The sequence below is a fragment of the Sceloporus occidentalis genome, unplaced genomic scaffold, assembly GCF_023333645.1.
Source record: "Sceloporus occidentalis isolate IW3139 unplaced genomic scaffold, rSceOcc1.0.p SCAF_4, whole genome shotgun sequence".
In the NCBI taxonomy this organism is placed as follows: Eukaryota; Metazoa; Chordata; class Lepidosauria; order Squamata; family Phrynosomatidae; genus Sceloporus; species Sceloporus occidentalis.
Window position 1 is genome coordinate 103,563,373 of NW_028316984.1, and position 10,368 is coordinate 103,573,740.

Below are 10,368 nucleotides of genomic sequence, written 5' to 3' on the forward strand. Positions count from 1 at the left end.
CATCATTGATAATTCCATTGTATCATAAAATACAACTAAATTCAAAAATTATACTCATCCTCTTTTTTAAAAAATTTTTGACTGAAATTCAGTTTTAAGCAATGCTACCATTGTTTTAGATTCTAATAGTTCCTTTCTGGGTGGAGTTTGGTGCAGCATTACTTATCAATAAATATAACAAAATCTGTAAACAGAGAAACTTTTCAAAATAATTTCTCATGCAAGATTTTTGTACATGTTGAAAAAGTTAATAACTTAATTCTTGTATCCTTCTGTGATGCAATTTACTTGTATTTGAAAATGCTGTTTGATTTATTGGTCGTATAATAGAATACTCTGGTTTCTCTTCAGATCGTATAAATCTTTCGCCTTTTACTAAAGATTTCCGTGGAGAGGAACATTTATGAGTTTCGAACTAATTTTTTGAGGTAGAGCCCTGGTGGTGCAGTAGTTAAATGCCTGTACTGCAGCCATTCACTCAAAACCACAAGGTTGCGAGTTCAAGACCAGCAAAAGGGCCCAAGCTCGACTCAGGCTTGCATCCTTCCGAGGAGGGAGCTAAAATGAGTACCCAGACTGTTGGGGCAAATTAGCTTACTTGCTAATTAGCTTACTTGCTGTTCACCACTATGATCTTTGGAATAGCGGTATATAAATAAAACAAATTATTAATTATTATTATTATAAAAGGTAATGCACTGTTGGGAAGTGGAATAGAATACAGTATAATGTTTGCGTGAATGTTGACTGGTGGGATGTTTTGAGGAGATGTGCATAAGGCTGGTGAATGGTAGTTAGACAATGGATGCTGAGTTTAGTTAGAGAGTTGGGTTTAGTGATGGGTATGGATGGTCTGTGTGAGAGGGTGTGGAAGACTTATGAGAGTCAGAACGCATTAGGATCCTCAGCCCCCATTAAAAATCATTTATTTATTCCTAAGTTCTGAAGTATGACAGCCTCAGTTTTGTCATCTTGGTTTCCAAAGAGATTTCTGGCTTGATCTGTTCAAGGACCCATCTGTTTGTCTTTTTGACTGTCCATGGAATCCTTAGGACTCTTCACCAGCACCACATGTCAGATGAATTGATTTTCTTTCTGTCCACTTTCTTCACTGTTCAGCTTTCACATTCACAGGAAATACAATGATATTGATAGGAAATACAATGGCTTGTACGATTCTAACTTTTGTTCTCAGTTGTATATCTTTACATTTTAGGATCTTTTGTAGTACTTTCATAGCTGTCCTCCCCATTCTTAGTCTTCTTACGGTCTTATTATCCTTGGTATCTCAGAACCCATAGATCAGCTTTCCCTCCAAGTATAGAGATAGAGCTCTTGCTTATGAAGAGGAGCTTCGATCTGAAGTTCTCCATCTACCCCTTAAGAGCTGGATATTTGTGTGTGTGTGTGTGTGTGTGTGTGTGTATGCCTTCAAGTCACCTGTCAATTTATGGCGACCCCATTAATTTCATAGGGTTTTCTTTGGAGTTTATTTTTAAAACTTTAAAACCGGCTCGAGTGTCTTGGGCTGCAGCCAGGATGCAGGATGGAAGCAGGGATTATCGCATGCTAAATTGCCGCCTATTCACCACCCAGCATCAGCCCGGGTCCAAGCCAGGACCCAGCCACACTCCATCTGCACTTTTTCACAGTTGGAAGCTTTCCAGTTTAAAAAAAAATGCTGGCTGAGTGGGGCTGGGACTCAGGCTGATGATTAGGCAGTGATTTAGCATGCAATAATCCCCACCTCCATTCCACATCCTGGCTGCAGCCCAAGATGCTCAAGCTCATTTTAAACTTCATCTGATAAGCTCCCTAGGCAAGGAATATTCAGAGCTGATTTTCCAGTTCCTTCCTCTTTTCCAGCCTCCCATCCAAGTACTAACTAGGGCTGACCCTGTCTAACTTCCAAGGTCAGGCAAGATCTGATGCCTTGGGATGTTTAGGCCCTTATTGTTTGAATATTAGGGCCAGGAGAGGTAGGTAAAAATGGAAGGAATTTTTTTTTATTAAAAGAGTGGCAAACATGTTCCTTCTGTTCTGCCAGCTGGAGCCCAATAGGCAATTAGAAAGACTGGCATGCTTCAACCTCACCCAATAAGACTACTTTGCCCCTTTTGCTGCTGTACCTTGTATCTACTGCTAATGTTACTAAGTAGGTGTTAACAACAGCAATAATAGGCTCCCCTGTCTTGTGTTACTATTCGAAGTGGATTCTCCTGAAATACTGGGTAACTTTTATTTTGTTTTAAGAAGATTCATTAGGATTAAACTGGAGTTGGATGAAACCAGTCCACATTACCACCACTCCAGGTGGTGGTTTTCTGTTGAATTGTTCATCTTATTGGCACAAATCCCATTGTTGTGTGAGCTGTTTAATGAATGCATGTGTATTGTTCATTAGCACACAGTCTTCTGTGTGGTGCAAATTAATTCATGAATACACTGTTGCAAGAACTTTGTAAGAGTGTTCCTCTTTTTTCTTTTAATATATGTTTATATGCTTATATCATCTTCTACATCTATATTTATCATTTGTCTGTCTGCCTGCCTTCCTGTCTGCTTAATTGCCTGTCTTCCATACCATACCTTATCCTATCCTACCACCTACAATTATAAAACACTCATGGACTCATGGTACCAGTCATTGTGCCTTGAAAACAACTGGAGAAGATGAGAGAGGAAAGAAAATTCCATTCACACAGAGACAAAGTTCAACTCTGAAGCATTCTGTGAATTACAGAAATGGCCATAGACAGAGACAAGATAATAAACTGCAGTAGACAGTTACTTAATCTGCTTCAGCAATTCAGTGCCTACATCAAGCATCATTGTGTTAGGTCCACCTATCTGCCCAGTTCCAGACTCTCCATTTTGAAAACTACAAAAGGATTAGCCAAGATAGCATTAGAACAACTCTGTTTCCTCTGTGGTTTGTCAGGATAATTGAAACCATGAACATATTGTTCCAAGTGGCAAGAATCAGGAGGATCACATGGAAATGTGAATTCCCAGCTCTTCAAGTTTCAAGTGGCTTCTGGTAACAAAAGCACCATTGATATACATGTAAGGGAATGACAGGCACTGAAGTGAAACCTATTTTTAGCACACACAAAAAAGTTTTGCTGAAGTGGCTAGATAGAAGGGCATAGACATGGCAGAGAGGTTTGTTTTGACTTGGGTGACATATGGAGTACTTGTAATGCTATGTCTGACACCACATATTTGAGAGAGAAGTGACAACTTCTTAAACGTGTGATGTGTACTGCCACCACATCAAGGTTATGTGAGTAGGATGAGTTTTACGGTGTTTTAAGACATACTTATATTGTCCTGTCTGTGTCATCTCAAACTCACAGAGGGATATATTCTTCCTCTTCTTGTACAAAAGATTGTCAGGTGTTACAAGGGGAAGGATAATGAGCCTCATGGAATTCTGGAATTCTGGAGCTGGAATAGGGGCATTTATCACACTGAGGTTATTGGAGCTAAGATCAGGGGTGAGTGCGGGTCGAATGATTCGAACTGACATTATAACACGACTGTTTTATCACACCTGGTTGCCCATTCGTTGCCCTTCCGAACTGAGGGGGAATCGAATCAAAGGAAGTCACGAGTTGCAGATTCAGGCAAAGCGGAGTGAGTGCAAATTGTATTTCCGCACCGGTGCATAACATGGGGGATTCAATGATTCGAATTGGTACCCTTGCACATGTTCAGTGAGGCCCTGAAGGCATCCTGAACCTTTGCACTTCCAGGGTGAAGAAGGGAGCCTGGCTCCACTTTCATGTGAATGCTAGCCTCACCTGAATGACAGCTTCCCCTTTTTTCTTCCTCCCTTCTAGTTTCCCATCCCTGGCAGCCAAATTCAAAAGGTCCTCTGTGTCAGAGCCCCCATCCATTTCATCCACATCTATATCCATCCTCTTGTCATTGTCCTCATCTATTACATCATCTCTCCTTCCCTTTGTAGCAGTTGCCTTCTCTCTGGTGCCTCAGCAAACTAATAACTTAAATTATTATTAATAATAATAATATTTTAAAAATTATTATTATTATTATTATTATTATTATTATTATTATTTTAAAATAAATTATTATTATTATTATTATTATTGGAGTTGGAGTTTGTTGTGGGGTCCTTGGCTCGAGGCTATGGAATTCTGGGAGTTCCATCTCTCTCTCTAGCTCCTGTTTCTTTCTCTTCAGATTTGTCATCTGGATGTCCATCCCTAGCCTCACGTGAATGATAGGGAATGTCACCTATCTCTAAATGCTCTCTGCTTCACCCAAATGTATCACCCACCAGCAAAAATTAGTAGTATTAGTATTAGTATTAGTATTAGTATTATTTTAAATAATAATAATAATAATAATAATAATAATAAATTTCTTTCACTGCAAAATAATCAGTGTAGAAACTGCAGTTCTACTTGGAAGTAAATCCTGCCTCCACCTTGGCCCCACTTTGAATGATGTCCTGCCCCCACCCCCAAAGAGTCCTTTGGAAACTTCACTAACCCCACTCTCTCTCTTTGCCCCCTCTTTTCCCATCCCTGGCAGCCAAATTCAAGAGGTCTTCCGTGTCAGAGCCCCGATCCATTTCATCCACATGTACATCCATCCCAGTGGTCCCCAAACTGTGCCCTTTAAAGGACCCTGAACTTCAGCTCCCTGAAGCCTCAGCCATGTTGGCCAATAGCCTGGGATACTGGGAGCTGAAGTCCAAAAGCCCTTAAAGAGCTATATCTATATCTATATGTATCTACATCCATCCTCCTGTCATTCAGTTGCCTTCTCTTAGGTTGCATCCACACTGGGGAGATAATCCAGTTTAACTCCAGTTTAATTATACTGGCTCAGTGCTATGGAATTCTGGGAACTGCAGTGTCCTGAGACATTGAGCCTTCTCTGCCAGAGAGCTCTGGTGTATATGTGTGTGTGTGTGTGTGTGTGTGTGTGTGCGTGTGTGTGTGTTTGTTTGTTTGTGTGAGTGTCTGTGTGTGTGTGTGTCTGTGTGTGTGTGTGTGTATGAGATAGATGTGGAGATTGACAGGAGGATAGATGTACACGTGGATGAAATGGATGGGGCTCTGAAACGGAGGATCCCTTTGGCTCCTGGCCAGGCTGCTCTGCCGAAGTTGCATGGGGAAGAGGAGGGAAGCAGAGAGAGAGCTCCAATGGAGCCCCGGTTGTCCTGAAAACGAAAAGGGCCACCGGAAGCTATTGGGGCAAATTGCAGCAGGGCATCATCAGGGACGTAGCTAGGATTTTAGGAGGGGGGGTCCAGACTAAGTGCCACCATCATAATGGGGCTTGAGTGCGGCGGCGCAGCAGCACACACCATTCATTTTTCTAATGGAAGGGGGGGTCTGGACCCCAAGACCCCCCCCCCCCTTGGCTACGTCCCTGGCATCATGGGAGATTTGCAACCTTGGGGGTCTTGCGATGATGTTCAGGAGCACAAGCAAATTGGGATTCCACACCAGACCAATTCGCAGTGAGATCAAACAGAGGCCCAATGCGAATCGCGTTAATCCCCTTATTTAGTGAACTCGCCAAAACTCGCCAAAATGAGGAGCCAGTAAGGATTCAGTTCGGAAGTCCCACAGAAGGGGCTCACATTTAAAGCTACCAGGAATGAAAATACATTCTCGTTATCATGTGAATGCGAATTGCCCAATCTGTAGAAGCCCCTGATCTGAGCTGCAAAGACCCCATCTGATAAATGCCAAGGACTGCTTACAAATTCTGCCTATCTTCATCCATTTTGATTTCTTCACACTTTGTAGAGAGGTTATTTCCCACAGATTTAATTTCCTTCCAAACTTGCAAATTGATAAAGCAGCAAAAAGAATGCTTATGTTCTTCACTTTTTGTCTGTGCTGTATTTCTCTAGTGATTCCATGGAGTATTCAGTAAAATAGCAGTGAAAATAATTTGGAAGAACTCCCCAAGGGTATTGTAGTCAGAACTTTTGGAGTTAAGGTAATATTTGCTCCAGGTTCATTTGAAAGGCGGTGAGGAATGCTGGGCCATGTGAACTCAACTCACCAATAGCAGAACAGAACCAGAGAAATCCATTCATGTTTAGAAAAGATTCTTCCACACAGGAAGTTCAAGATCTTTTAAAAACTTCTCTTGAAAATGCAATTTAAGAAGCAGGTTAGAGACAGAAATCTCTGCCTATTCCTTAAATTCTGGAAGCCCTATTATAGTTGCACTAACAGCCTGGCAGACTCAGGTTTTTAAGAGGATTGATACCCAGTTATCATTCTTTCTAAGGCTAAGATGAAGAATCAGGATGTGACCTTGACTTAAATTTATGTGGTTCTGTGCACTGATTCTCTGGATTCTCTGGCCTTACTCCAACTGTTGGGGCAATCCTTCCTGGACTTGCTCCTTCTTCTGTTTATTTTGTATGCGGGGGTGGGAGGTAGCAGAGGGAAAAGAAAAGGAAAAGGAAAATAGTTCTGCACTTTGGCTCTGGCTCCCCATCAGTGGCTTCAACCCCTGGTTGACTTCCTTATAAGTCAATAGTCCTTCATAGGAAAAAGCTCCCTCGCTCCAGGTTCAAGTCAGTGTTTTTGGATGGTAGAGAAAACATATCAGGGAATAAAATTGAGTACCAGTCATAATGAGCTACATATACTGTACTTTTAAGGAAAACTTTTCAAGAGAATGAAAATAATGACATGTTGAAGCCATCCATAACTGAGCAGTGGTAGGATGATGCTCTGGGATATTGAGCCTTATACTGCATTGCTCTTATACATACTTTATGCATTTTTTTTCCAGAAGTAATGTTAAGGCCAAATATGAAATCACCAGTGTGTTACACTCACATAAACTCAGTACTAGAACCTCAAACTTGCTCACTCTAAGGCTAATTTTATGCAAAGTAAGTAAGGATAACTTCAGAATCAAATCAAAATGTGCTGGACTCCATTAACTCAGCAGAAAAAGGAAGGGACAGGATTATGCCCTTCCCGTTAGACTCAGGCAAAAGCAAACTGCTGCAGCTTCTCCTAGCTTGTCTTTTCTCCTCCCTTAATAACTTTTACCATCTTAGACACAAGTGTTCTGATTTTCATCTGTGAAATGTTAGTAACTTAGGCGAGGTACAGACTGCCCAAGAAGGGCAGCCTGCTGGCACATGGTTTTCCACCAGAGGGAAGCCTCAGCCTCCAAATTGTGAGGCTTCCTGTCGGCGGAAAAAGAACCCGCAAAAAGCAGGTTCTTTCTATGCCGCAGTGGTGGCATAATGAGTGCACCACAGTGTGTCACCGGCACACTCATTATGCAAGTGCTGCGTGGCGCTGTGCAGATGCCGCATGGCGCTTGCATAACAATGGCAGCACCCATGTGTATAGGGCACCACCATTTTGACGCCCTCATCACATGCGAGGGTTGCAGGGTGTCTGGAAGTGCTGCCCCGAGTCACCCCTCACATGTGACGAGGGCATCCTTTCCGGTCCATCTGGACCAAGCCAAAAACATTTTTAATAAACTGTTAGTAATTAAAACATTTTTAATAAATTGGAACTGGTGGTGATATGAGGGAGCCTCTTTACTGGTGGCATTCTGTGTGCTGAATTCTCCAGACATTTGGTGGTCTTTCAACAGCATTATGGTCTTTTTGACAGCATTATGGTCTTTTCAACATCAGATGAAACAGTTTTTACTTGCTCAAGCATTGTAAGATTTGATTCAGTCTTTTAAAACATTTGTGTTTTTTTAGTTTTTTGCTGGTGGTTTTATTTTGGTTGTATTATTTACTGCACCTTTCTGCCACTGCAGCTGCTGCTGCTGATGATGATAATGATGATTTTACTTTCTGCTGCTTTTCTGTTGTTTCATTCTGCATTTATATATATTATTTTTTTAAAATTTTGATTTCACTGTACAGTAAGGGGATTTTAGTTATTGTGTGGTCTAAATGTACCGTATAATGAAGACATGAACCACAAGGTTGGTGTATTCCAACAGACATGGAACTTTGGGAGGTTAACAAATGTCAATTCAGAAATTAAAAGAAGGAAGGAAAAGAAAATAAAAGAAACCATATCCAAAGATCAATGAGTAAAGCACCTATATCTATCATGGGCTCTTACAAACCTAAAGACAAGAGCTGTGGGGTACTGATGTGCCCACACAGGGCTCTCGTACTCTTCAGTGCCTTAGAAAGCAAGAAGACATAAGAGTGAATGCCTCTTCACCATCACATCTTGCTTATAGTTCATGGTAAAATTTTCCCAATTGACTCTCCCAGAGCTGCCACCTAGGTGGTATCCTCCAGGATCAGGGTTAATGGAACACCAAGACCCACCCCTGTCTCTGTGCTGCACAGGGTTCCTTCAGCACGATGTTCCCTGACTAATTAATGGCAGAGGCCCCCGAGGGTGAGCAAAATGGGGGGAGCTCCATTTTCAAAGCAATCATCCTGCACTTCAATGAAGATTTCTCTCATTCTCTCTCTCTTTTTTTTTAAAAAAAGTTTTAATATACACACTAAATTAAGCTGGGGGGGAGGAAAAGGAGGGGGACATTTCATCTTTAATCTATTTACTTCTGAATATTTAACATACAATTCTGGCACCAATCACCAGATTTAACTGGAAAATTACTCACTAATCTGTTTGCTTATTTGGAATAATTGGGTAGGCTGCCAAGGAAGAGGATTTCCTACCCTGTTTAATATCTCAGTTAGTAGTCCAATTTCAGCTTGGCGGCATAATTACTCTGACAGAGCTGTAGCCACAGGGCCTGTGAGTGGGGCTGCTTTTTAAACCGTAAATTATGGAGGATTAGCATTTATGAATTTTAAATCAGGACTGTGGTAGGAGACACTAAAGCTGCTTAGAGATTGCAAACCACAGCATTCAGGCACAAGTTATTAACACTTTCCTACCTAGTCCTTCTTCTGTCTCCCTACAAACCTACCCCAGTACCAATGCTCAATGGCAAAGGATTCTAATTCCACCTTTGTTTACAGGGTACTATCATATTATATACATGCTTGGGCTTTCTATAATAAATAATTGTACAGTGGGTGGGGTAAGCACCCAAGAGCATTTGTGGCTATAGATTCATTGATCACTCAAAGTTTGACTTGTGCTGATTCTTAAGTCCATTTTGCTCTGTTTCATAATCAATCTGCACATTTTCAAAAAGTTAAGAGAAAGCTGCATGAAAATTCACATTCAGTTAGATGGTCAAATACACATGTTTGTTTCCATTTTGTACTGAAATACATATTTTTGTTCTAAAATATGTATTTTCCTATACACTTTATTCTATGCATTTTTGGTATGGAGTTTATAATAAAATTTACCTTCTGGTAAATATATTATTACTATTTTGATATTACTCTTTTTTTCTGGAGAACTTCAGTGCAAAATTTGGAGGAGTGTGTCATTTAAACAATAATTGGCTGAAATCCAGTTGGTACCTTATGTTTGTTTAAGATACCCTATGGAAGCAGTTGAATGTGGTTGTATGATACAGCCTATTCAGTTCAAGGATGAGAAAACAGAGTTACCTACATGCTTGTGCACTGATGCACATGTGCATTGTGCATGGTTTCTAACTGGTGTGCATTAGATAGTATGCATGGTTGTTCATTGAAGCACATGCACATCTTAAGTCACATCTTCTCTTACCAGTGATTTAGGCTTGGTACATACTGGCCCGCTGGTGCCTGTTTTTCCTCTGCAGGGAAGCCACAGCCGCCAAACCATGTGGCTTCCCTGTGGAGTAAAAAGAACCCACAAAAAATGCATGGATGCCGCGTGGCACTTGCGTAACAATGGCGACACCCATGTGTACAGGGCACCACCATTGTGACGCCCTTGTCACATGCTAGGGTTGAGGGGCATGGTGAAGTGGCCCATAGACTTGAATTGCATCAGACTGAAGTCACTTCAATGACTTGACTTGGTAAAAATGACACAGTGACTTGACTTGAGACTTGTATATTTTTAGTGACTGACTTCCTAGCACCATTCACTTTGAGCAGCAGGCAAGACCTACCTCCAGAGTGCAGTGTGCGTTTCTTGGAGGGGACCAAATGTATTAGGCAATAGGCTTCAGGTGGAAGGATCTTTCTAAAGCTTTTGAAAAGCTTTAGAAGGATCCTCTGATGGCGATTGAGGACATACTGCTGGGTAGACTTCAACCCTCACCTAAAGCTCATTGCCAAATGCATTTGCTTTTCCTTTCCAAGAAATCCACCCCATCGTAAATGCCAGGCCCCAGACTTGGGACTTGACTTGAAGACCTGAATGCATCACTGTCTCCACCCTTTTACCCTCTAAATCACACTGCTACATGTTGCTGCTGTAAATGCTGCAGCAATTTTCCTATCAA

General features: G+C 41.3%; 1 non-coding gene across 1 annotated transcript; it reads left to right on the forward strand.

Annotated features, from left to right (window-relative positions):
* The first annotated feature begins 331 nt into the window (after positions 1-331).
* LOC149314438 (U5 spliceosomal RNA) lies at positions 332-449 on the forward strand. Its single transcript, XR_016281169.1, has one exon. It is a non-coding gene; the product is annotated as a U5 spliceosomal RNA (small nuclear RNA).
* The last annotated feature ends 9,919 nt before the right edge of the window (positions 450-10,368 follow it).